We start from the raw sequence: 15,281 nt of genomic DNA, 5'->3' as shown, positions 1-15,281 counted from the left end.
GAGAATCAAGAGCAGGGCAATCTGGCTTAAGTCTGGGGATGAAAACACAAAATTCTTTCATAATTTTGCAAAAGGAAGAAAATCAATAAATACAATTTGGAGCCTTAAAAATGAAGAAGGAAGAGATGTCAAGTCCTTTTCTGATCTCTCTGGACTAGGGAAACGACATTTTCATAATTTATACTCTGATCAGAGAGAAGCAACTATAGCAGAAGTCTTCAAAACGGTGCAATGTTTCCCCAGATTCATTGAGGAAGAAGAATCTGAAGATCTTTCAATTCCGGTCACTAAGGCGGAGACTGAAGCAGCCATGAAGCTTTTAGGCAAAGACAAAAGTCCAGGTCCTGATGGCTGGACTATTGAATTGTTTCTTCATTTCTTTGACTTAATTGGAGTTGAGATATCCGAAGTTGTAGAGGAGTCCAGATTGAAAGGAGATATTTATAGACCATTTAATTCAACATTTATTGCTCTCATTCCTAAGAAGAACGAGCCAGAAAGCTTCGATGGTTTTAGACCAATTTCTTTGTGCAATTGTATTTATAAGATTATTTCAAAGGTCATTGCCCTCAGATTAGCTCCAATTCTGTCAAGGAACATATCTATGGAACAATTTGGGTTCCTAGATGGCAGACAAATTCATGAAGCTATCGGGGTTGCTCAGGAGACAATCCATAGTATCAAATTAAAGAAAAAGAAAGGAGTTGTTCTAAAAATTGACCTTTCCAAAGCATTTGATAGGATTAACTGGCTCTACCTTCGAATGCTTCTTACTCATGTGGGATTCAACTACCAATTTGTTAGTTGGATCATGGGTTGCATAATTAATGTCAGCTTTGCAGTTCTGGTCAATGGAGCTGCTTCATCATTCTTCTCTAGCCAAAGGGGCCTCAGACAAGGGTGTCCATTATCACCACTTCTGTTTCTCCTTGTGGCCGAAGGTCTTAGCAGGCTGATCCATAAAGCCAGAAGTGCGGACAAGGTAAAAGGTATAGAGGTAGCCATAAATCTCTTTATCACCCATCTTCTTTTCGTCGATGACATATTGATCTTTACAAATGGAAATTCCAGCGAATTAAAGGAGATAAAATCTATCTTTGATCTTTTTCTTAAAGCTACAGGAATGCAGATAAATTCTATGAAATCACAAGTTTGTTTAGCAGATGTGGACAGAAGGGAAAGGAGTCTTATAGCTGATCTTTTCCCGTTTCCTAGCCAATCCTTGGATGCTCCTTTCAAATATTTGGGGTTTTGGCTAAAACCTGTCGCCTACAGAAAAGCAGATTGGAACTGGATCATAGCAAAAATTGAAGCTAGAATATCACACTGGAGCTTTAGATGGCTCTCCAGAGCTGGTAGGCTAACTCTCATCAAGTCGGTCTTGCTAGCCATTCCGGTTTACTGGGCCGCTCTAACTTGGATTCCTAAAGGAGTAATGGAGAAAATCAGGAGAATTTGTTGCAGATTTCTTTGGGCTGGTTCTATGGAATTCTCTGGTTTACCGTGGGTGGCTTGGGACAAAGTGGCCAGATCAAAAGAATGGGGAGGTTGGGGGATCAAAAGACTTCCCGAGTTCAGCACTTCTTTAGCAGCAAAGTCTGGCTGGAGGCTTATATCCACAGAAAATCTATGGACAAGGGTGATCAAAAGGAAGTATATCGATCCAACGCCCTTGGAAGATTGGATCCGGAGTCAAAACAAGAAGGCAAAAAACTCTTCTGTAATTTGGAAGGCCACAGTGGATGCTTTCTCAGTGATTGAGCAAGGTTTAGCTTGGAAAGTGGGAGATGGTAGACATATCAGGATCGGTAGAGACCCTTGGATCGGGTGCAACGAAGCATTCGCCTTATCGCCTGGGCTTCTTCTACATCTTGAATCCAAAGATATCACCTCATTAAATCAGGTGGCAAGAGTTGGGCAGTTCTCCATTTGGGGCCAGGCCTGGAAGGATGATGAAGAATTAGGGCTAAATATCAGATGGAAGAATGAATGGACAGGTTTTATAAAAGAATTAAAACGATCCAATGTTAGGATCAAGGAGGAACCTGATAGGTTAATGTGGGCTCACAGCAAATCGGGGGGATATTCACCAAAGGAGGGCTACTCTTATCTTCTGGGAAAGAAAGGATGGGATGCTCCGGAATGGTGGTCCAAAGCATTATGGAAACTTAAAAGCCCAGCAAAATCAAAGCTCTTCCTATGGTGTATTCTAAAAAAGAAGGCTCCGACATGGGAAATCCTCCAATCCAGGTTTCTAGTTGGCCCAGGGCGTTGCCCCCTGTGTAAGGATAATGAGGAAACTTTAAATCATCTTTTCATCTCCTGTCCCTTCTCACGGAAGATCTGGGCGGAGGTCACTGGGCTTCTCAAGGTCATTGCACATTGGGGAAATGAGCCTCTAGACGAATCCTGGAGGAAGTGGTGGTATACATACTCAGAGGGGAATATGCGGAACCTTCCGATTATCTTCTGCTGGGGTGTGTGGCTCGTGAGAAATAAGAGCCTGTTCCATGACCAAATTACTCCGCCTTCCGCTATCGCCTCTAATATCGCAGCCATCTATCATACTCTGCCTCCCCCTGAAGCAAAGAAACCCAGAACAAATCAAAACAATCTCATATTTCAGGAGGACATCCCTTGTGGCTTCTTTGACGGAGCCTCTCAAAATAATAGGGCTGGCGCAGGCATGAGTTTGCACATCAATTCAGAACACATCCTAAAAGCCTCAGTTGGGCTGGGCCCAGGAACAAACAATTTTGCAGAACTCTCCTCTTTGCGCCTTCTTCTTTGCTGGCTTCAACACAGACACATCAACTCAATTCAGTTATTTGGGGACTCTCTAAACGTTATAAATTGGGTCAATGGATCTGCTGCTTGTCAAAATCAAATTCTAATGACAATTGTTGAAGAGATTTTATTCCTAAAGACTCTCTTTAACAGGTTTTCATTATGTCATATCTACAGGGAAAGGAACGAAGAAGCCGATCAGTTATCTAAGGCAGGTATACTACAGGATCCGGACAGCTGGGCGATAGAAGAAATTTTCCAGGGGCAATCAGTCAGATCAGACTTGCCTCCTTATGATCAGTAGTACATTCTCAGTTTTTGCTCCGCCCCGTTTTTGTAGGCTCATTATCAGTTTTCATATCTTTCTCTGTTTGTACTTTCTGTATATATTCCTCCATAGCACATCTCGTTTTTTTCCGGATGTTTAATTCTCGGCTTTCAGTACACCAATTTTTGTAAATTTTTGCTCTTACACAGTGCTGATGGACACTTTTTTCTGACTGTAATGGAGTTGTTTTCCAATATGGAGACTCCAGATATTTTTGAACTATTGTAACAAATGGTTTCACATCCTCCTCTCGGGAGGAAGACTCTCTCAGTTTTCATACAGTAAAAAAGCTCCCCGCGGGTCGAGCTGTGACTGCTTCATTAAGCCCTGCGCGGCTTAAGAACTACTGGATCAAAACTTTTATTATTATAATAAAATACTGCTTTTTTCCCTGGAAAAAAAATAAATAGATTTAACATTTTAAAAAACTTTTGAAGCATTTAAATTTTACAGATTTTATAACTAAATTTACAATTCTATTTTTTTTAATAAATTTGGGAAAATTGACCCAAAAAAAACCAGAAAAGAACCAAAACATTTAATAGTTATACTACCCCTATTATTTGTGATTATTTTTGACATGGTTTAAATTAGAAACTTTGGAAGACTATAATGTTGAAAATATCTAAAAACTAGGAGATTGTTGGCGCTTGAGGGGGGGCTGACCTAGGTTTCAGGATTTTGCCAACAAAACCCCCATCGATACCAACATTGCCAATGTCTACAAGAAGACAAGGCATCTCCCGAGGTATGCAATGGGATTGCACTAGTTGTCTAGGTTGCTCAACGAGACAAGGGCACAGGAGGCGATTCTGGTTCACCATGACCCAACCTAGGCTATAATAGTTCATTCTATGTTAGAGATAATCCCAGGGCCTAAATACACACATTCCCAATTTTTATCACACACATTTCAATGTTCATAGACTATAGTTATAATATTGGTTGCACATATCACACAGTTTATATGAGAAAATCATTCTCTGACATCCCTTTAGAATATATGCACAACATAACTTTGACAAGAAACAACGAAAATTGGGTTCATTCTTTATATGCCAGCATATTTATATACAACAAATAAAGTAGCTACAACATTAGAAAATTCACACAGACATGAATTTCATCCACGACATTTACCATCAAACCATAACATTACACACCAAAACATATAGCTGAGGCCAAAAATATTGATGAACTCATATATTCATATTAACTAGAAACAAAAATTTATACATATGTTCATGAGTACTTAGAAGTAGATATTCATAATAGAAACTTACCACTGGCATAAGGTACAAATGAGTACAATATCTACAAAAATACACACTACCAGAACCCCATTACGTTCATCTCCATGGTATTCATTGATAGAGCATTAACAAAAATATCAGATATCATTGATTATACAAAACAGAGGATAACAAGACTTCTCCATAAATGAATAGAACATAGAACAAAATCATAACAGAATAGGGAACCCTTGATCAAATTTTTTTTTTCCTTTTAATAGTAGAGGTCATCCAGATCCATCTCTATGATTCTTCTTCCAACTAAGATAGTTGAGTTTTCCTTGCTCGTCCCAACCTCAACTGTTTGCCACTCAATTTCTTTATGAATCTGCCACCTTTGTCTATGTCTAACTACCTTGTATTGTTGATAGATACTCTATTGGTGAAAGAATAAAACAGTTGCTGAAAAATCTTTGTCACACACTTTTGTTGAGCATCCATTTGTCGAACCTCCACATGGTTTGTCAAGCCTCTACATGGTATGTCGATCTTCTGCATGGTTTTTCAAGCCTCTACGTATTTTTCTACTCGCAATATCCATCCCTTCCTACATAGTACTCCCATACTTAGTAAAAAATTTAAATTTTTTTTCCCTTTTCCCTTCTTTTCCCCAACAGTAACATTATTTGTGGCTCGACCCTATGCCACTATGTGGCTATTATGTTTTAAGGTAACGGAGAACTTCCATATCCTTGGACACAAGCTTTTCGAATGTCCCCTTGGCTTGATGTGCAATGGTCTCAGCCCTGGTCACATTCGTGAGAAAACTTGTGGTAATTTCTATTTACAATGGGGGATCTTGGAAGAAGGGTTTGCTTTTTACTACATTGTTATGCGCTAAGCTCTATGCAACACCAATATCATCAATAATCTACGTGGTCTCATCCTATAATTGCCCAACCTTCTACATAATTTGTTGATGCTCTACCCTCCAATGATCAATTTGTTGGCCTAGTTTTGTACTCTCAAGCATGGTGGTATGGCACTATGATGCAGCCAAGGATAATAGATTATTATGAATGGTTTTATATTGTTGTTCAACAACCTGAATCTGAGCACCAAGATATTTTAAGTTCGACAATGTCCTATAATTTTTGTCATATCCTAATGTCAGCCTCACAGAGTTGGGTACATTCTTTATCAAGCTCTCAAGCATGTTCAAGAGACTTTCTCCTCTTCTCTTCTTTCAATCTCCTTGGGCAAGGTGGTTGGCTTGATTTGTAGCTGAATCTCTTCCACCTTTGCCTCCACGCCATGAACAACCTGCTCTATCTTGAATACTTTTTCTTCTGATGGAACATCTACCTCCATTGGTACATTGGGATTTTTTTTGTATACAAATTCAACACCTCATTGAAGCGTCTCTTCTCTTGCTTTTTCTTGTTGTCTTGCTTCCTCTATCTAGCTCTGTGCCTTCTGTAATGCTCAGTGTTCCATAATCAATTGGAATAGATCAAATTGGATTGCAACCAATAACAAGGCTAGTGTGTGAGGCTTCGAGGATCTCACAAAGGGTTGTGACAACTTTGACATAGTTTCTAGTGTAGGGTACATATTGGTTGCCTCTATGGATGTCATTGGATTTTGCATGTTAGGCACAATATTTTTTACCCTTTAGGCCTCTATAATCAATCACAGTTTCTCTAACTACTGTTGCATGTTTTCTTGTAGTTCCCTCTACTATGCATTTTCAATAGCGGTGACAAGAGGCACAATCCCCTGTTCAGTCATCTCCTTTAATTGAGTGGCCAACCTCTCTAAATCATCCTCTAATAGACTGGGGTTAGTCAGCTTGGTGGCTTTCATATGTTTCCATGCGCTTGTTTGTTGGCCTAGCATGGGCCTCTTCTCCTCCAATAATATATATTCTTGCTTTGGATCCTAGAGTGGCATGATAAGCTACTCCTACTATGGTTCTTTTGGCAAGGGATTCAACTAAGTTTTTGTTTGGCACATAGTCTTCCTTCTTGGTTGGCCATTAGTCTGCACAACCTTCGGATTCATCCCCGTCTTGAAATCAACATCCTCGAAATTTACTTGTGTGTTCGACACAGATACATCTGACACTAATACCTCTAGAACCAGAACTATCAACTGTTCCAGCCATTCATTGACAAGTCATGACATAGTCTCCTTCTCAAATTTGTATCTGCATTGTAGCCACGTCCCATTAGAATCTACCTTTTCCTGGAATACATAGTGTGGATTGGCATGGAAGCATGCCACTGGGATATAAGCTATGATTGTTTGGATTGAAATCCATGGTACTTTCATAATAACAGAGTAATAACTTCTTTCCATGTATAAAAAATTTCATTATTATCTTGTTGTTTCCTTTTGTCAGTTATAAAACATAAACTACCAAACCTGGGTGCGATGAAGTCAGGGTTGTCTACGTTGGAGAAGGTGATACGTTTTAGGAGCTACCACACAGTGAATGCAAAGAAAATAAATAGCTAGTGTAGTGGAAGTACATGCTATTCTCTTGAAAAATGAGGAAATCCTATGTGAACTGGTTCAACAAGAAGGTTTCCCATTTCATCTAAATTCCCCCCACACACTTTGCAACATCAACAACCACCCCTGCTAGAAACTCGTCTTTTTGGCGTTTCTGCAACAACTTGTAGGCCATCATTTTTGTGGTGACCACACACCATCTTTCTCAACGTTAGTAATCTCAACCCTACACTTCCTGCGCCCCACCTTGAATTTCTCCTCAATTTCTTTGGCCACGATTTTCTCTTTCTTCTTGTCAAAAAGTGGCTCTGGGTCCTCATCATCGGGAGCCTTGTAATCCTAGAAATAAAATTTGCATTGATTTCTATGGGCTCATCAGGCCACAAAAATCATCCATGCACATAGCTTAATAATAACTGATGAGGCTCATCAATGGGTACATTATATGGACCTTAATGCCACTCTCCAACCTAGTAAAATAAACTTTTCTCAAATTTCTTTACATGTTTTGTTATATTTTTCTTAGTGAGAAGGGTAAATATGAGATGTTATGTCTTGTGGCGTAATGGGCATTAATTGCAGGATTTGGAGCAATTTTGGATAATTAAAGTGCATGAACTTGAAGTAGACAAGCAAGAGGTATTTTAGGAGATTGGATCTCACTCCGTAACTCCTCACTCACTCAAATATTCCTCCACCATATCTCATCAACTCGGAGTTACAAGCAGCCAAGCCATTGAGGTCATTGACAGGCAAGTCAGTGATAGTTGAAGACAAGTTGATCTCGAGTTTGGAGCCAAGCCTCCATAAATTAAAGGAAGTTGTTGATATCTTCTATTGTATAAATAAGAAGGCTTAGAGCCTCATTAGGATTCGACTTTTTTGTTTTAGCCAAGAGACATTTTCGAGCTAAGACATTGTGATTGATAACTCTTATGTATTTTTGATATTTTAATGAAGATGAGAAGCATTCCCTTGATCCAGCACTGAGTTGACTAAGAGGACTGAATCTCTTGGGTTAGGGTCCAACCCTAGCAGCATAGGTTCCTGTTTCTATACATGTATGGTTAGATTACATTCATAGTTAGCTGCTAAAATGATTTTGGTTTTGTTAATTTGTAAGGATTTGGATGATTAATTAGTTTGATTCCATTTGTGGATAGATAGATTAGTGGTATCATAGTGACAGTAAATACTCCAAAAAATCTTGTGATAGTGGCCTTTACCTCATCTCCCTTATGGGATCATGATTTGAGGGTTACATTCACACAACCCAAAAAAATTGATTTATTGTTTGATTACTGCATAACCTAGGGTTTTCTTGTTGAATAGATCATTGTCTCGAAAATTCTTAGAAGTTTATGCTACTGTCATTTTGATCTCTTGAGTTTTCTATGGTCTAGAAGATAAACTTAGCCATTAGATATTAATAAATCTGTTTTTCCTCCATTCAACTCATATTTTCCATGTATAAATGAAATTGTGCATAAATGAAGAAAAGAGTGTATGTTGTCGGAGGAGCTTCTGATCTGTAGGGGGGCTTCATCTCATTCACCTCATCCAAGTCTTCTCCACCTACATTGCCAAAGTCCACCAAACCCTAATCTGAATCGTTGTTTTGTAAACAAAGTGGGAATTTTCCTTGAGCAAAACCAAGCATCTTAAAGCATTTGACTGAACCTTGGATAGTGTGCACTTCATGCCTTTTTCCCCATTAGACACCCTTCCCACACTTCATTCTACCTTTCTTACCTCCTTATAAGCTTTCGGTATGTTTTCTGTAGTAAAACAAGGCATCTTGTAGTAGATTAGGACATCTTGTAGTACTACAGGAAACCCTCTAGAAACCTATTTTTTAAGCTTGAATTGAGCATAAATGGTCATATGAGCTTAGGTTAGGCCTCCACTTGGATTCCATACCCTTGAAACTAGTCCAGAACTTTTCCTCCATACTTATCTCCCCTTCCAAAGAACAAGTTGGAAATTAGCATTTGCATTCATAAAACTAAACATAAAAAGGCTTTTTCTACAATTTCTAACTTAGCATATGCATGCAACAATCATAATAGCTCTTAGATAAAATTCCATGATCAGTTAGACCAAGTCACTAAATGTTATAAACAAGGTTAAATCAGGTCTTTTTTGCAAGAAAAAATGTGTAGATTCTTAGCTAGATGATTTCATGTTACTTTATAGCACCTTCCAATTCAGCACTTTCATTTCCTAGAGTATGCAACATTCCCTTTTTGCATTAAGAATAATTTTCCCTTTTCCATATGGTAGTCAGACTCCTTCTAGTCAATAGAAGACTAGTTTGAAAAACCCTAGTGATCTATCACCTTAGTTGAAAAGTGACAAGAGTAGACCATTACATCTACTGTGTATATAACACTATCACCTCCAAGTTTTTATGAACCCCGGGTTGATGAAGTAAAGTTGGTAGCTCCAGGAGTTGCAACATTCTTGCTGCAATACATGTGCTCATCACATTTTGGTGTTGTTGTCGGGGAGGTGTCTAAGTAGATGTGAATTTTTCTTTCTTTCTTTCTTTCTTTCTAATTATGTAAGTAGTTCCATTCAGAAAATAGTTGCAATCTTTGTTTTCTTTCCAATTCTGAAAGTAGTTCAATACATAAAATAGTTGCAATCTTTGCTTTATTTCCAATTCTGCAAATAGTTCCTTTCAACAAATAGTTGCAAATATTTTCTTTCTTTCCATTATGCAAGTAATTCTGGGCAAAAAAAAAAAAAAAAAAAAAAAAAAAAAAAAAACCCTAAAAGGAAAACAACATACTCCTTTCATGCCTCGTAGGAGTAGAGACAACATAGGAAAAAAACTAACTCCTTTCATGAGCTAGAGGACCCATTAGGTGAACAAGAAGAGATCTTTGCAGAGCCTATTGGGGAAGAAGAAGAGACCATTCCACCGACCTACACCATGGCTAAAAATAGAAATGGGATTGGAGAGAGAGAAGGAGCTGAGAATCGAGCTGAGGGTGTTTTTCCCATTAGAGAAACTAATGGAGATGCTAGGATGAAAAACACAACCCCCTATTCCCTTCCTCACTTCCATGGCCTGACCTCAGAAGACCTGCATACCTTTTTGTTCGATTTTGTTGTCATATGTATAACTTATGATGACAGCTCTGATGACCAGAAGTTGAAATTATTCCCATCTACCCTCAAAGATGCAGCCTTGCACTGGTTCATGGGTTTACTTGGGGACAACATCACCACCTAGGCTCAGATGCAACAACCCTTCAACAATAACTATAGGGACTATTGTAGGTCCAAAGATACCAAAGAGGAAGTTTTTAAAATGACCTTGGAACATGATGAATCTTTGGAAGATTATGAGGAAAGGTTCCAATTCAGCTACAAAAGGGCCAGGTGCACCCTCGATCCTAAATCACTTAAGCTAGTCACTCTTAGAGGGATCAGGGAAGATCTCCTATAAACCCTAAACCTGTTGTCAAGAGGAGACATCTATCAGTTACCCTATGATGATATCAAGACAATTTTCAAAAATCATTCTAGGGTAGCCAGAAAGAAGGGTAGGGCTAGTTAAGCTTTGGCCAGTTCATCCTCCTCCAACACATCCATAAAAGGGAAATTTGGAACATGTTAGAATACTTCAAGAGTGAAATGTTGCATACCCTTGCTTTGCAAATGGACACCATGTAGATCAAGAGGGAGTAGGAGGAAGTACAAAGAGCCTTAGTTGTCTTATTCCCTGAGGGAGTTGTCGAGGATGTGATGGTCTCCATTGATTCCTGGGAATACCCTGCTGACTTCTTAGTTCTCCAACCTAAGACCAAGTTCAATGGTTATCCTCTCATCCTTGGAAAGCCATGGTTAGCCATTGCTGATGCTTACATAAGTTGCAGGGTTGGGAATATGACCATTAAAAATGGGCATTTGTCCAAACAATTGGTCTAGTACCCTCCTACTCAACCATCTATAGAGCATGACTTACCTTTATGGTCAGAAGAGGAGGAAAGATATGAAGTCTACTCTTCCCCAATTTGTACCCTAGATTCTACTATAGGAGGGGGAAACCTAATGAAGATGACCTGATTGAACAAATCCTCTACAATCAGCCCCCCAACACCATGTCTCTTGAGGAGTTAGTGAAGAAAGTTGATGATAACCCTTGGAATGATTTGTGCCTAGCTGACTCAAGTCCTACTCATACCAAGATGATAGAATTTTGTCCAAAAAGAACATTTAAAATCAACCCCTCTCTCTATGCACATCAGGAAGAGGAGTTATGTGACATGCTAAGAAGGCATCTAGATGCCTTTTCCTGGAGTTATAACGAAATGAAGGGAGTGCACCCTTTGGTGTGTACTCACCACATTTGCATCAAGGGAGGCTGCAAGCCAGTTCACAAACCTCAGAGGAGAATGAACCCAACCCTCAAGGATATTGTCAAAGAATAAATTCATAAGTTGTTGGATGCAGGATTCATTTACCCCATCTCAGATAGTGAGTGGGTGTCTCCTTTAGTTTTGGTTCCAAAGAAAAAAGGGAAATGGAGGATCTATGTGGACTACAGAGAGCTAAACAAAGCCACAAAAAAGGACCATTTCCATCTACCTTTCTGTTACAGGGAAAAGTGTCTACACAGAACTGCTTATCCCACTAAGGTGTGATAGCTACCTTAGAAACAAACAAAGTAAAGCTACTTTCGTTTTTCCTTTATGAAGTATAGATGAGAGAAGAACAAAGAAGACCAACCTCTGTCTTGCGCTAATCTCCTAGTTCGATTCCTCTCTCTCTTGATAGTATTTCGCTACTTGTTCCCTTGCACACCCAGCTTCACAGAGTGCCTGTAAGATCACAGTAGCATAGCACTATACAAGAACATGGATCTATAATCATAAACAATCTAGGATCAGATGTAAATTGACCATACAAATGCAGAAAACATAAATGACACAAGAGTATGGAGGAAAAATTGAATAGCTTTTATTGATAAACAAGAAAAAGCCAAGGGATTTACAACCAGTTGTCCTGACCCAACATCATCCTCTCAGCAAGGAAGCCCCTCTTCACCTCATACAAAGCTTAGATCACCCAACAATCTGATGTTGTCTCAAGAAACCAACAACAATTGCTTACAACATGAAAAATTCCAGCCTCTGGATCTCTGGGATGAGGGATCCATATATAGATATCTGTAAGGGAGATGAGTCAGCTTGTGATTTGATTAGTGTCTTCCCTCTGATAGTTCTTTCTTCCACTTGGAGATTGATGATCTCTTACTCATCCTTGGTCGAATTCAGAGAGGCAAGTGTCACAGGAGAAGTTTCTGGAAGTTTCCATGCCTCTCCACCTCGCGGAATGACACTGCCATTTGTCACTTCTCGCCCATCGCACCCCATAGAAGGGCTTTTTGAAATGCAACGCACCCACACAGTGTATTTAGGTGAGATGCAACACATTTTGCCTATGGAGCAGCTGAAATGATCTTGTTTTGACCAGTTCTGAGCAGTTTTTCATGGAGAACTTCTGGGAGAAGCTGTAATCAGTTGACCTTGTTCCTTTAGGGGTTAGAACAACACTTTTAGGGACTTAGGAGCCCTTGGTTTATGGACATTTCATTCTTGGGTTTGTAGTGCCCACAAATGTCTATAACAGTTGCCCCTAAAGCATGAGGTCGTTAATCTTTTGATGTCGGGTGAAATGCTTTATTATGAGGATCCGAAGTTCTTTCAAGCTGGGAGGAGACCTGTAATAAGATACAATACAATACATTATCTTCATAATATTTTCATGATCTAGCTGAGGCGGGCATTCCCATGCTCAACTTTATAAATTCATTTTCATGTACATAAGACAAACAATCGTCTGAGTGTTGACTGATGATTCTGGTAGAGTCATCATCCCTTTGATTGGATGATTATCTGTGCAAAAATGATGTACATTTGATGTCTTTATTTTCCTGAATATATATCGCAGCCCGGATGGATGAAACTAGATCCAGGGTCTTCAATCTCGTTCGATCTTCACTAGAAGTACAAGTCTATCCATGTGAGATGTTCTGGAGTCGAACATGGAAAGACATCGCCTGATTACCAGCCAATGATGTAAGCTGTTAACAGGCGCGAGAGGAATCACCGATAATGATAATGACCCTCAAGGTACTGCAGTACAATCCACGTGGTGTGAATAAAGGACTTGGCGTCAAACACCACGCGAAATCTTTCGGTCGAAGGCCATTGATGTAAACCTGTCGTCGGAAGTGAGAAACTTGCCATTGAGGTATGCAAGCTTCAAAGTACTGAACGGGGTGTTCCTAGATCGACTTCTTGGATAATGAGCTGATGTCGACAAGAATCGATCCATCACAGGAGGGTCTTAATGAATCCCACATCAATGACACGGAATGGAGCAAATGATTTTAATGGAGTTGAAAACAATCTGATGACATAGAGTTTAGGGTGGCGGTCATGAAAGAATGGAGTGTAAATGTATTGTAGCGGGTGAGACACAGGTGAATTCTCTGAATGACTTCTCTTGAACATATCGGCAACACTGACGTGATGGACTGGTAGCATTAACCCCAAATGTGGATGGTGTGATGGGACCATGGTGATGTGGATGTGGAGTGAAAGTGTCATGTTCAAGAGCGACTTGCTACCAACAAAGTTTCTTCAAGTTTTCTTCCCAATTTTTCCCCAGTCATTGCTGACCAATACCTCTTTATTTTTGTCAAGCTTGAGGAGGATAACATATGCTTTTTCTATAATTTGCCCTTCGGGCAAACCCATCGCTATGTTTTAACGAGCCTAGCGATAGTGAAACTCGTTCTTGTCTGCTATGGACAAGTTTGTCGCTATTAAGTTTTAATGAGTTTAACGACAAAGATAACTCGGTCCTTTTCAATATTAGAGAGTCTGAAAGGAACGTAAAGGTAACTCCAAAATTTCTTTTTCGTCATCTAATCCCTTAAGTCTGAAAAAGTATAAAACAATACAGAAGGGATGAATTTTCGATACTTTTAACGAGCCGAACAAAACAAGCGCTCGATCTTTTTGTGTAATAATCCCTTAGGTCCAAAAAGATTAAAATTTAGAGGAGGGATAGCACTTCCGGTCCCTTTAACGAGCTGGAGAGGCCAATGGCTTGGCAATCTTTTCATATTTTATGAGTCAGTTGAAAAGAGCTTAAAGGAGACTCGTCTTTTGAGGAACGAGTGATAAAATTGGGTAGCAGCTGATTCCAGGTAAGGTTTGGAATTTTCCAATCACGACAGTGTTATAAGGATGGCTAGTGAGATCACTCTTCGCAGCTGTTCCTCAAAAGGGGTAAACAATCAAATGGAGGTGAATGATCGGCCAATATAGAGTGGAGGTGATGATGAGAACACGACCAAGGCTTTTAAAGGCTGAAGTACTACATTCACGATGGTTATTTACCGGGAAATAGTTCATTTTTTAATGAGCTTAAACGCGGGGGGAAACATTTGCTCGTGGCTTATGTTTGTTTTTTAACGAGCTTGAACTATGCACTAAAACTGCTCGATGCGGGTTTATTTTTTAACGAGCTTGAACCTTGCGGTAACACTGCTCGATTAATCCAGTCTTATAATAAGAATGTCCCATTTAAAAACGGAAATTTTTAGAGTTTTACCCCACATCCTTTCTTTATGCAAGTTAGGAAACGACCAATCCAAAAAAAAGATAAATGATTGCTCTTTGCTTGCACACCAAAAGGTTTGCATGCCCCCAGGTATAAAACAGAGTTTCAAGGTCACCTTTCAAATCACCAACAAAACATTTGTTTTATCAGGAAAGGTATACCTCTTTCAGGTTACCAAAGATTTTTTCTATTCACAGCGCAAACAAAACACTTCTTCGGTGATGTCTACCGAAATAGACAAAGGCGAGTGGAGGAGGCTACTCCACTCACATAACTTTGACGAGAGAATCTTGTTCCAGAATAACTCCCTCTTCCAATCATGGATGGGAGTACAGAACAGTCATATATCTCTCGCGGAAACCTACCCTATACCCGAATTTTTCCTGCCGAAGCAGACCAAGGTGCATGCCCCCTGGGTTTCAGTCATGTCTCCCGAATCACTCGCGCTCATTAGGTGGACGGACTGAAGATTGATGAGACATTCCTTGTGTGAAAAGACCATTCAGGGATGGCATATGACTATTTGCTATGCGTGATCCGGGGAATGAAAGCTGGTCTACGAGCTTGACCACTCTTCCTTCGTGCAGAAAACACATTACTCTAAAGAGTGAGGAGACAATCACTCCCATGCAATAAATATAGTCTCGTCCAAGGAGTAGATTATAATCCAGGGGTCCTTGAACTACCATTACGTTCATGTAAATGGTTTTCCTTCTCAATGTTATGGGCACATTGGGAAGGATCCCTAACGGTCGACTGGTTCCTTTGTC

Source organism: Pinus tabuliformis, chromosome X (assembly GCF_031772625.1).
Source record: "Pinus tabuliformis cultivar Carrire ecotype Pingquan chromosome X, CPIR1, whole genome shotgun sequence".
Lineage (NCBI taxonomy): Eukaryota > Viridiplantae > Streptophyta > Pinopsida > Pinales > Pinaceae > Pinus > Pinus tabuliformis.
This window is presented reverse-complemented; position numbering follows the sequence as displayed.